General features: G+C 44.3%; 1 pseudogene; it reads left to right on the top strand.

Annotated features, from left to right (window-relative positions):
* The first annotated feature begins 447 nt into the window (after positions 1 to 447).
* Positions 448 to 1,329, top strand: LOC118081568 (large ribosomal subunit protein eL21-like; annotated as a pseudogene).
* Positions 1,330 to 6,631: the final 5,302 nt, after the last annotated feature.

Raw genomic sequence — 6,631 nt, 5'->3', positions numbered from 1 at the left:
CGTGTTGAATAACAAGTTTGTCCCTGTGCAATAGTTCTTCCGTGCACAGTAGCTGGTGTCTCTGAGCAGGTGTAGGCACCGTGGACCGTGGGCCTTGGCATCATGCCAGGGTCAGTTGCTAACTATTTACATTCCTGGCCTATTCTGGGAGCTGACTTGCCAGCAAACTTAGTGTGCTGTGAACTTTGGCCCTGGCCCTGCAGTTGCACCATGTTGCACCAGTGTTTTTTTCCCAGACAGCACTGTTTACACGTTGCCTCTTTCTCTAGCCAAAACCAACTATCCCAAGAACTTTAATCCCATTGCGTCCCTCCACCCTACAGCCAGATACTTGAATGTCAGCAGAACTGTTCCCTGACAAGGCCAGTTGTGGAAGCTGTTCAACTGGTGGACTCAACGTCTCGGGTCTTGGGTTCAAATTCCTACACAACAGAAGCAGCAAGAAGGGGAACAGGAGGGGGGAAGCAGACCCGGGCACTGCATCCAAACAATGGCTGAGGGAGAGTGGGATGTCTCCGCCCTTCTCCCAGTCGCACCACTGTGCCCCCTGAGAGTGTTGCCTGCCTAATCCGTCAAGATGACCAACACTAAGGGGAAGAGGAGGGGATACGTTACATGTTCTCAAGACCATTTCGCAAACATTGTGTTGTCCCTCTTGCCACCTACATGTGCATCTATAAAGGTGATTTTGTTGACATAAAGGGCATGGGCACAATTCAGAAAAGCATGCCCCACAAATGTTACTATGGCAAGACTGGAAGGATATACAACATTACCCAGCATGCAGTGGGAATTATTGTGAACAAGAAGGTTACGGGCAAGATTCTTGCCCAGAGAATTAATGTGCAAATTGAGTATATCAAGCACTCTAAGAGCAGAGACAGCTTCTTGCAGTGGGTGAAAGACTAAGAAAGAAAGAAAAAGAAAGAAAGAAAGAAAGAAAGAAAGAAAGAAAGAAAGAAAGAAAGAAAAGAAAAGAAAAGGGGAATTTGGTTTGAACTAAAACCCCAGCCTGCTCCTCCAAGAGAGGCCCACTTTGTGAGTAGGGTTGCCAGACTCAGTAGAGGACAGGACTTCTGTGCCTTTAATTGCCCTGCTCTCTTTTGAGTCTGGAAACTTTAAAGAGAAACCAGCAGACCCTTTGCTTGGAAATTAAAAAAAAAGGGTCTGCTGTTTTGTCTTTAAGGTTTCCAGACTGAGAAAAATGGCAAGGAGCAAGAGCTGCTGGAACTCATTTCATATGAGTTTATGACATACATGTATATGAATAAAATGAAATATCATGTTGACTACCTAAACAAACAAACAACGGAAGCAGCAAGAACCTAAGGCAGAAGTAGTCACCTGATAAAAGGAAGGGGATACCTTGTTTTGGTGACTGGTTCAGGTGATGTTAATATCTGCTCTGATCAATAGTATATAGTGAGGCTGAAAGTTATACACAAGTGTGTATAATAGTCTCTTGTGTTTTAAAAAAAGTTGCACAAAGGAAGCCCCCTGGAAATCCCCTCTTATCCAGCTTCTGTAATTTCATCAGGATTTCCTATATCTTCACAGCATTGGTCTAGGAACTTGTGCTTTTTGTTGTTTCTGGGTCATTCCATATCGTGATCCAATTTTTTTACCTCATGTCATCCAATTTTCTTAATATTTTGTACTCTTGTTGAATGAGGAAAACTACCGGGTAAGTTTAAATCTAGAATTTTAGCATTTTATCTCATCCCATTTCTGAGTTATGAGGGCTTGAAATGTAAAAAAAATGTCAATTTTGGCCTTGTCTGACTACACAAAAACCTTGTCCAGCATTGAGATACGTCAAAACTAAAAAACACCAATCTCTTTAGAACTTCATGGGTTTTAATGTCACAAGATGGACTTTAAAATTTAAATTTAACTCACTCCAAGAAGACCCGTTTATCCTAAATAGAACCTAATAAGGCAGACATGTATGTAGAAAATACTATTTTACAATGTGGTCTCATTGAGATCCCAATATGAAATTTTGCAGGTAGATCTTAGAAATATTAAAAAATATTTTTTTAAAAAAATAATCATATTAATTTTTTGAAAACATTTTTTTTAAAAAAAAAACACTTTTTAAATTTTGTAACTTAAAATTTAAATTTAAAGCAAGTCTACCTTGATTTTTGGCTCGGGTGAAGCCTCCAGAGGAGTGCCATTGAGGCTCCCAAGTTGTGTGTAAGTGTATGCAAATATGCATGGGGGGGTGCCAAACTGGCTTCTTGACCCGGGTGAAAGAAAGCCCAATTTAACCCCTGCTATTAGCCCCATCTCAGTCTGCAGTTTTTGCCAAAGTTGGGAGTCATTTTGGGGGGACTGAACTTGCAGCTTTGTCCCAGTGGTGGTCAGGCCAAAGGATGCCAATGTAAGTCCAGCAATCTCCTCACTGTGGCCACCCAGATTCCCTGTATTGCAAGGGCAAGATGATCCTCAGGGACAATTCTATTATTCTAAGTATGCAAGCATTTGCACTCCTGCTATCCTAACCCAACACACACACACACACACACACACAGAGAGAGAGAGAGAGAGAGAGAGAGAGAGAGAGAGAGAGAGAGAGAGAGAGAGAGAGGGAGGGAGAGGGAGGGAGGGAGAGGGAGGGAGAGGGAGGGAGAGGGAGGGAGGGAGAGATTTAAACTAGGGCATCCAGTGTTCAGTCACCAGAGGTGAATATGCAAGAAAGTTCCTGGCTTTTTTCCTGACAGAACACCAAATCCAAGCTGCATAAGGAGCCAGATCACTGGTTCAGGTAGCTCAGAACTGTCTTCCTCTGGATTAGCTGGCAGCAGCTCACCAGGGTTTCGGAAGAGAGTTTCCCCAAGCCTTACCTGGAGAGGCTGAGAACTGAAGTTGTGGCCTTCTACATGCACTGAACTATGGCCTTTCCCATTCAATAACTTGTATGCTGCATGAAAAAGACCCCCAGGTGGGTCAATCCTTGGAATATCTAGGTAAGGCTGGGAACAACTACCTGCAACCCCTTGGAGAACCATTGCCAGGCGGTTTAGAGCTGGGACGAGGAACCCAAGGCTTACAAGCTAATACCCACAAGAGGCTGAGCCTTTCTGTTGTGGGAGGGGACTCTGCAATCTGGCAGTTCAGCAAACACTGCCCACTTGGGCATGACCAGCTATTAGCTGCAGCTTCAAATTGATTTTTCTGACAGGTCAATGGTAAGGAAAAGGTTTCCCACCCTTGGTAGAACATTGAGCTAGATGAACAATTGCCTGACTCAGGTTCACATGCTGGTGGCGTGAGTAGTGATAGCAAGAGCGGTGAGTTCTGCCACCTTTCCCCCCAGATAAAGGCACTGCTAAGAGCTACAGTCTCCATTCCTCTGCCCATGCACATACTTCTTCAACATGACACTGGTACCGGGGTGTGTGTGTGTGTGTGTGTGTGCCAGCATTAAAATGCATGGGAGTGTGATTTATTTCACATGCTTGACTCTCATCCCTGCAATCCCAGCATATCTCAACAAAGAGAGAGAACCCATATCTTGAGCTTCCCAGCCTGGTGCGATCCACTCCCTTTTGACTTCTGCTACACCCTAAGTGATTTAATAGCAATTAAGTTTTATCCATTTTAAAGCTGTGTAAGTATTTTGAACCATGTTGATGCTGTATAAAAAATAGGGCATGGGCTATCTAGCCAGGTTCAGTGCTTTTCATTCCCACTGAATTCAACAGAAGTATTATGAATAATGTTTTCTACCATTAGAATTTATGGGGCATGGAATATAAACCATCTTGAGTCTCATTGGAGAAGGTATTGAATCAACCAATTATTTGTAATAATATGTCTCTCCCTTCTTTCCAGATTTAATAAGCCTCACCTTCTGTTGCCAGAATTTGTAGTGATGCCTTTGCAGGCAGTTTAATTCACAAACAGCATTGATACTGATGTTATTTCTGGTGTTGCTGGTAGTGCAACAACAGTCTCACCACCGTGGTATGTGATGGGGCTCATTTCCTTGTCAGGGTCAGGCTACTAATATGTAGCACTGACCATTTGTTCCTCCAAGTGGTTCTACTCTCTGGGGAAACAGAGCAGCAGGGAGTCCAGACTCTGTGACGGCAATGTTGTTGTTTAGTCGTTTAGTCGTGTCCGACTCTTCGTGATCCCATGGACCAGAGCACGCCAGGCACTCCTGTCTTGCACTGCCTCCCACAGTTTGGTCAGACTCATGTTGGTAGCATCGAGAACACTGTCCAACCATCTCATCCTCTGTCATCCCCTTCTCCTAGTGCCCTCCATCTTTCCCAACATCAGGGTCTTTTCCAGGGAGTCTTCTCTTCTCATGAGGTGGCCAAAGTATTGGAGCCTCAGCTTCACAATCTGTCCTTCCAGTGAGCACTCAGGGCTGATTTCCTTCAGAATGGATAGGTTTGATCTTCTTGAAGTCCATGGGACTCTCAAGAGTCTCCTCCAGCACCAAAATTCAATCAGCCTTCTTTATGGTCCAGCTCTCACTTCCATACATCACTACTGGGAAAACCATAGCTTTAACTATACGGACCTTTATCTCTGCTTTTTAAGATGCTGTCTAGGTTTGTCATTGCTTTTCTCCCAAGAAGCAGGCATTGTTTAATTTCGTGGCTGCTGTCACCATCTGCAGTGATCATGGAACCCAAGAAAGTAAAATCTCTCACTGCCTCCATTTCTTCCCCTTCTATTTGCCAGGAGGTGATGGGACCAGTGGCCATGATCTTAGTTTTTTTTGATGTTGAGCGTCAGACCATATTTTGCGCTCTCCTCTTTCACCCTCATTAAAAGGTTATTTAATTCCTCCTCACTTTCTGCCATCAAGGTTGTGTCATCAGGATATCTGAGGTTGTTGATATTTCTTCTGGCGATCTTAATTCCGGCTTGGGAGTCATCCAGTCCAGCCTTTCGCATGGTGAATTCTGCATATAAGTTAAATACAAGGCAATACAGAACCCCAATTACACAGCCAGAGTTAGGTCATAGAATCATAGAGTTGGAAGAGACCACAAGGGCCATCCAGTCCAACCCCCTGCCATGCAGGAAACACCATCAAAGCATTCTTGACATCTGCCTGTCAAGCCTCTGCTTAAAGACCTCCAAAGAAGGAGACTCCACCACACTCCTTGGCAGCAAATTCCACTGCCGAACAGCTCTTACTGTCAGGAAGTTCTTCCTAATGTTTAGGTGGAATCTTCTTTCTTGTAGTTTGAATCCATTGCTCTCTGGAGCGGCAGAAAACAATCTTTATCCCTCCTCTATATAATATCCTTTTATATATTTGAACATGGCTATCATATCACCCCTTAACCTTCTTTTCTCCAGGCTAAACATACCCAGCTCCCTAAGCCGTTCCTCATAAGGCATCGTTTCCAGGCCTTTGACCATTTTGGTTGCCCTCTTCTGGACACGTTCCAGCTTGTCAGTATCCTTCTTGAACTGTGGTGCCCAGAACTGGACACAGTACTCCAGGTGAGGTCTGACCAGAGCAGAATACAGTGGTACTATTACTTCCCTTGATCTAGATGCTATACTCCTATTGATGCAGCCCAGAATTGCATTGGCTTTTTTAGCTGCTGCATCACACTGCTGACTCATGTCAAGTTTGTGGTCTACCAAGACCCCTAGATCCCTTTCACACGTACTGCTCTCAAGCCAGGTGTCACCCATCCTGTATTTGTGCCTTTCATTTTTTATTTTTTTTGCCCAAGTGTAGTGCATTTCTCCTTGTTAAAATTCATCTTGTTTGCTTTGGCCCAGTTGTCTAATCTGTTAAGGTCATTTTGAAGTGTGATCCTGTCCTCTGGGGTATTAGCCACCCCTCCCAATTTGGTGTCGTCTGCAAACTTGCTCAGGATGCCCTCAAGCCCATCAATGAAGTAAATTTGCATAGGTTCTTTAGTTTACATTGCATATTCCAGATACGAAACATAGCTGCAGAAAAGTGGTTACAGAAACTGTTAGTACTGACAGCCCTGCAATCCAAAGGTTTTTCTCCATCATAGAAGTTAAGATCTGCAACTCCAGTGAGGGACCTTGGCACCTGAGCAAAACTTCGCTGATGTATCAAGGTGATGGAACCCTGAGCAGTGCAAGTAATGTGGCACCTCACCTGCCACAGACGTCATGGTGCAGAAAGGGAAACCAGCTGATAATCACAGACACATTTCCTCACCGTTGTTAATAATCACCAGAGGATTTATCAGCAGCAGATAAGGAGTTTGTGGCTTCTGGAAGATGAGAATTCCAGGAAGCAATCATTTCAGAAGGCTTTTAAGTAATTTATCTGCTTGCTAGCATACTGTGGTGCTGGATAGATGTGATTAGAGGTTCTACCTGTTCTTACCTATATCTTGGGACTTTTCTCTATGCCCACTAACATCTTCTCAAAGTGGTTGCTTTAAAGTTTAAAGACTCAGAACCAGTGAAGGCAGTGAAGGTCCTGTGTGAGTGTCTGGAGGCGGTTGAGGGATGGATGGCGGCTAACAGATTGAGGTTGAATCCTGACAAAACAGTTTTGGGGGGACGGGGTGAGCAGGTGTAGAGGACTCCCTGGTCCTGAATGGGGTAAAGGTGCCCCTGAAGGATCAGGTGCGCAGCCTGGGAGTCATTTTGGAGTCACAGC

The sequence above is a fragment of the Zootoca vivipara genome, chromosome 2 (assembly GCF_963506605.1).
Source record: "Zootoca vivipara chromosome 2, rZooViv1.1, whole genome shotgun sequence".
NCBI lineage: Eukaryota > Metazoa > Chordata > Lepidosauria > Squamata > Lacertidae > Zootoca > Zootoca vivipara.
The sequence above is the reverse complement of the archived record's forward strand: the minus strand, read 5'-3'. Positions and strand labels throughout refer to the sequence as shown.